This window comes from Corylus avellana, chromosome ca5, assembly GCF_901000735.1.
Source record: "Corylus avellana chromosome ca5, CavTom2PMs-1.0".
Lineage (NCBI taxonomy): Eukaryota > Viridiplantae > Streptophyta > Magnoliopsida > Fagales > Betulaceae > Corylus > Corylus avellana.
Genome location: NC_081545.1, coordinates 23,436,319 through 23,442,760, shown reverse-complemented (window position 1 = coordinate 23,442,760; position 6,442 = coordinate 23,436,319). Strand labels below are relative to the sequence as shown.

General features: G+C 32.4%; 1 long non-coding RNA gene across 1 annotated transcript; it reads left to right on the top strand.

Moving 5' to 3' along the window:
* Nucleotides 1–3,387: 3,387 nt before the first annotated feature.
* Nucleotides 3,388–4,880, top strand: LOC132180401 (uncharacterized). The gene is made up of 3 exons (XR_009440141.1): nt 3,388–3,510; nt 3,777–3,850; nt 4,758–4,880. It is a non-coding gene; the product is annotated as an uncharacterized LOC132180401 (long non-coding RNA).
* The last annotated feature ends 1,562 nt before the right edge of the window (nt 4,881–6,442 follow it).

The following is a 6,442-nucleotide window of genomic DNA, read 5'->3' as shown; positions in this document are numbered from 1 at the left end:
AATTTTGAACCTGACGCAACTCTTATGTGGCTTTGTGACACGTAAGTAAAAGTTTGGTTTTAAATGTTTCTCTTTATTTTTTTAGGGAAAATTTAACTCATGAAATTTATCAATCAATTTGTTATGTTTTCCCAATTTATGAATTTAGTTAATGGTTTGAACGGACGGATGAAAAATGTTTCTCCTAAAACTTTTGATGGATGAAAAATGGTTTAAATAAATTAAAATTTAGCCAAACCAAAGCCCAACGTAGTCTTCTCAAAGTCTTCTATCTACTTGTAAAATTTGAAAAAAATAATATTTCGGGAAGTAGATTAAAATGGGCCGAGAATCTATTTTCATATCACTTTAGGGGCTATCAGGTCTTTCTGTACTTTGGGGATGATGTTTGAAGTCTCTTAAAATTTATTTGTAAAACTCAATGATAGTGTTGTAAAAACATTATAATTAAGCTTCTACACTTGTTTTATAAATTAAGAAAGTTTATAATTCAAATTTTAAGGTATTTTGACTTTTAGCCAAAAAAACTTAGATTTGGCAAAAATTAAGTCAAACGAGCTCAAATATAGTCAAGTAAAAAGCCTATAGTACTTATATTAGGATCCTGTATAATATGGTATAATTTCAAGAAAATCATATTCTTAAATTTTCTGGTAGGTGAGTTTGCACTACACTGCACTGATACCCACTCGCAGAGGAGAATAGAGAAATGCTTTGTGGGTATGTGACAAAATGAAAAATGGAAGAGGTTTGGGAAAGAAAATATGATTTGAGATGGACTGTCGGCGTACAGAGGAGATGAAGAAAAAATTTTGTTGAAAGAATCTGGGAGAAGAGTTCTTTGCAGCAGAAAAGTTAATTTTTTTCCTTTTTTGTTGAAAGACAGTAAAGTTAGTGAGGCTTGGGGAGTGTGAAGTGTGAATGAGAATGGTACTGCACTCTGCACATTGGTTAGACTTTTTGCTGCACGCTGCACATTAAATTTTTTTTTTTTTTTTTTTTTAAATTTTTATTTTTTTTAAAGCAAAATATTAAAAAATAAATAAATAAATAAATAAGGAGGAGAAACATCGGGGTGGTTCCAGCCACCCCGTGGCCGATCTGGGGGTGGACCACCCCCATACCAGCCATGCGGGTTGCTCCGGCCACCCCCTTGGCCAAAAATGGGGTGGCTCTCGGCCACCTCATTTTGGCCAAGGAGCCACCCCGATCGGATCTCCGATTTTTTTTTGGTAAAATGAAAGATTCATGGCCTTTATCAGCCCTCCTAGGTTCGTCACTGATAATAGTCTTAGGAGCTGATTATTAGAATAAATATGAATATAAGATATTGGACCTCTTGTGATTAACTTGATATGAACGCGTGCAGCCATATCAGAAGGGGGAAATTGAGGTCTCAACAGTTGGCCCTTGGATTAATCCAACATACGACACATCTTCTAGCCACGAGGTCACCTATTGAAGTTTGAACTTTTTGGATGTTGAGTAGTGTAAGATTCATTGCTGACAAAAAAAAAAAAAACCATTTTTTTAATAATTAAAAAAGAATATTAACAACTTTATCCTTGCGGCTAATCATTCACAATATTAGTAGGCTCGTCGATTTGGTTATATACAGTGAGCATCCCGAGAGAATAAAGTCTGTATTGAGGAATTGATTGCCAGAATTCACTGAAGCTCAATCCATGTTGGTAAAAGGGTCCATTGATTTTCTTGGTATGAACTATTATTCTACAGGTTATGCAGAAACCGTTCCCTCAGTAAACGGTGTCAACGTCACTTTTTGGATTGATATACAATTCAATATCACTAATGTAAACACATACATAAACTCTCTCTCCCTTTAGTATCAGTCAAGATTCTCTCAATTTCATGTTCAGATTACATTTTACATTGTCATATTCAACAAAATAAAATATTAATTATAAACTTGATCCTTTCAATTTCACTAGAAATTAAGAGGATCCTATTCCCTCATTCGGTGGACAATTCTATATTTTTGTGTGTTATGTTGTATATATATGGCATTGTACTAAATTAATATGGAGTAAATGGTTTTGTAGATGGGTTCACCCAGTCGGAAGGATTACGAAAGCTTCATATATACATAAAAGAAAAATGCAACAATCCCGCTATACACATAATGGAGAGCTGTATAACAATTTCTTTCTTGATATTTATTTACCTATTTTATTTTTGAGATATGATAAGGGCTCAACCAAGCCCCATCAAAGGCCAAAATTTTGTGGACATATGTTTTGATTCTTATCCGTATTTTGAAATTTCAATTTTGAACCTGATGCAACTCTTATGTGGCTTTGTGACACGTAAGTAAAAGTTTGATTTTAAATGTTTCTCTTTATTTTTTTATGAAAAATTTAACTCATGCAATCTATCACTCAATTTGTTATGTTTTTCCAATTTATGAATTTAGTTAATGGTTTGAACGGACGGATGAAAAATGTTTCTCCTAAAACTTTTGATGGATGAAAAATGGTTTAAATAAATTAAAATTTAGCCAAACCAAAGCCCAACGCAGTCTTCTCGAAATCTTCTATCTACTTGTAAAATTTGAAAAAAATAATATTTCGGGAAATAGATTAAAATGGGCGGAGAATCTTGGATCCGGGTTGTAGTGCCCCAGATTTAAAATCCTCATTTAAAGATATTAAATTGAAGATAATATTATTTTAATAATTATATTAAGTGATGAGATTTGTTCTTGAAGAATTTATGGATTATATGAGTATTATAGGAATGAAGTTTTATTTGAGATCATACATCCTAAGGTTTAGGATAGATTATAGCTTGATAATTTAGTTGGTGACTTTAAGAGATATGATGATATAATGATACATATTATACATTTGAAGGAAAGTTAGCTTTGAGGGATAGTTGATTTGGTGTTAGCAAATGAAGAATGGTGTGAGAATGGTTAGATGAGATTAGATATAATTTTAATAAGGAGTGGGCCCAAAGTGTTGTTAATAATGTTCATCTTTTATTATATAGGACCGGAACCCTTCAATAATTCACACCATTTTCTTTCTTTTCCTTTATTTATTCCTCTATTTCCACACTCCCCTCTCTTTTTCCATGAGGCCCCCACCCACTTTCTTATCTTCCTTTCTTATTTTCCACCAGCACACCAACGACCACCCCCTCTCTTCCCCCACTTTCCACAATACTACCACTCATTACTCCTTCCTTTTTCTTCCTTCCTTCTTTTACCACATGGCTTTTGAACTTTTCTTTTAAATTTTCTTTGACTTCACCTACTCTCATTGCTTTATTACTTAACGGAGAGGAAGAAACAAGAAGATAGAGAGAGGGAGCTTTACGGATGTAAGAAAGAGAAGACAGAGGGAGAGAGAATGTTGCAATAGAGTAAGAGATGGACAGAGAAGCATGAGAAAGAGAAAGCGGGTGAGATGCTGAGGGGGAGAAACAGACATTTAGAGGATGGCCAAAAGAGAAATTTGCAGAATAATAAAAATGGGTTCTTCAAAGGTAAATTTCTTCGTCCTTTAGCTATGGGTATTTGATTTTAAATTGAGTAATGGGTCTTAGATAAGAACCTTTTGGATTTAATCAAGATGATATTGGGTGGTTTCACTCTAGAGAATTTTGAATTAGGTTTATGAGTTGATTCTCTATTCTTGGGCTGAATTATAAGATATTTTGGGTTGGATTTTAATGGGTTAACTTCCCAAAAGGAGTAGACTGGAGTTAATTGATTTTGGTGAATTGTTATTAATTTAGTTGTGAATAAACAGAATGGAACAACAAGATATTTTTTTCAAGATGATTAATTAGCAGTTTAAAGACTGCTCATAGCTTCAGTCTAGAGGTAAGTAAATTCACCAGCCCTTCTAAAATTACTTCATGTCATGCTATTTATACATTCTTGTATCAAACTGTAAAGGAAATTTTTATTTACCTGTCATGGAGATATGTTGCATGCATGAAGGATTTCTAAAAGAATTATTTAGAAAGTTTATATTTCTTTAAATGCTTTTTAAGCACAACAAGTTTATATTTGGAAAAGTTTCCATTTTAAGAAAAGAAAGTTGAAAAATGATGATGATTATAAGAAAGAAAAAAGATGATAAACCCTCCTACATGTTGCCCTAAGATGCATCAAAAGAAGTACAAAGAAAAGTACAAGAGATGAGATAAATGTTTATGAAATGAGGGCACATGTATGGAGGAGAGTATTTTTGGCCCCAAGATAAGTAAGAATGAGAAGAGTTCGGTACCGATACTCGGATGGAGGCGAAACCACTGAAGGAGGCTATGCCAGAAGGTGGTATTCCATCAACAGACCGTTGAGTGCACCAAGAAAAAAGAGTTAATTGACGGTCGGGCATGGCTGAGGCCACAGTTCAGTGCCATGGTCACAAGGACCCGCAACCCTCGTGCACAGGGGTAATAGTGTACATGGGCCCTATTATGAGAAAATGATACTATATTTTCAACGATGATATGCTATGATGATTTATAATGATTATTTATAATGATGCATTATGATGATGATTTATAAAGATGATTTACAACGATGATCTATTACTAGATGTAATAGTATGTATATGTTACGGGAGATGCAACCGTACATACAGATATTATTATGGCTAGAATTATATTTATTTGAGAAAATGATTTTCAAAACTGAGAACAAGGAGTAAAACTATTTATGGTTGTGGATTTTACTTGCTGGGCCCCCTTTGGGCTCATTCAGTTTTATTTCTTGTTTTCAGGTAGAAAGGATGCTGGAATAGGAGGCCGGAATGGGGACGGGAATAATTATTAATTTTCAAAGTCTTTTCATATCAGTGATTATAATAATATGATATTCCGCAACTAAAGTTTAATGTTTTCTAATTTCGCTTGTAATAAAATCTCTTGAATAATGTTTTATACATTTTTTTGTATCATTTAAAATCAAGTACTCTGATAGACCTTATAGATCTTTGCAAGAACTTTTGTTATAAAAGAAGAAAAGTGGCAAACTCAGCCTTAACGGGCTGGGGATGTTACAATTTTGGTATCAGAGCAAAGGTTATAAGGTTCTGGCAGACTTTTCAAAAAAAAAAAAAAAAAAAATTTGGGGGGTTAATGAGAAGCCACATTCCGGCCAAGTAGAGTGTGCATTGTTGTGTGGTCTCTAATAAATGATGCATGAGCATTTTTCTAATGGTTAATTTTTTTGTTAAAAAAAAAAAAAAAAAAAATCATCTTAGTGTGATTAATTTGGAGGATTTTATTATTGTGATCATGTTAATGACGGAGATGAATTTTTATTTTATAGATAGGTTGTGATCTATAGTATCTGCCTATTTGGATTTGCGGCAGTTTTCTAGAGTATCGATTGATAAGGGTATATTTTAAGGTGTCTCGAGGATTTAGAAAAGATTATTGATCATGATTTAAAAATCGTATGATGATTTTATAGATTTAGGTTGCGAGCTAATTTGTGAAATTAATTTGGTGACAAAATGGTTTTATTGATTTAGGTTGTGAGACAAATGGTGTAAGTGACTTAGTAACGAATGGTCTTATGGATGTCGGTTGTGAAATGATTCTTGAACTGAATTAATGATATAAGAGTTTATATGAGTTTTTGGTAATGGCTAAGGTTTGGTCGATGACAATAATGATACTATGATTGATGTTATAATATATAGATTGATGAATAAGGATTACGTAGTGGCATGAAGTGAATGCCTAAGTATTGCAGGGATAAATGCAAATAAGGTATACCCTAGAATCTATAAGATATTTTGAGATATAAAGTTGTGGTTTAAGGATTTTGATATTTTCAAATGATTGTGATGACTTTAAGGTACAATTCATGAAATCTTTGAGGTGATTCTTAGAATTTGAGGTGCTAGGTTTTCTGTAATTGAGGTAAATTATATTGAAGTGATGCTTAAAGTTTTGAGGATGAATTAGTGCTCCTAGGTTGTGGATAATATTTAAATTTTGAGGCATTAGTGGATATGAAATTATGAGAAATTTTAGTTACATGCCAAAGCTTTTGATATAATTTTCTTTTACTAAGTAAAGATAATGGATTATTATTCTTGAGGTAAATTGAAGCATAAAGGTAAGAGTTGAAAGACAATATAATACAGTGATATAATATAGTGACATGATCTAAATTTCTCTTATAAGATATATGTTCAATGATATTAAAGTATTTTAGAGGTTGATAACATGTGATGGTGCATACTTAGATGTTTTATTGAGTGATTAACTTGTTAAACAAATTGTTTGTTTAAAGGAAGTTATTATAATGACAGGATGATTATATAATGAATATTGAATGAGTACTGAATGATTACGAAAAGAAATGTTTGGAGAACAAGCTCCTTATAATATTACATACCAGTGTCCATCAAAAAAAAAAAAAAAAAAAAAGAAAGAATTTGTTGCATAAAGA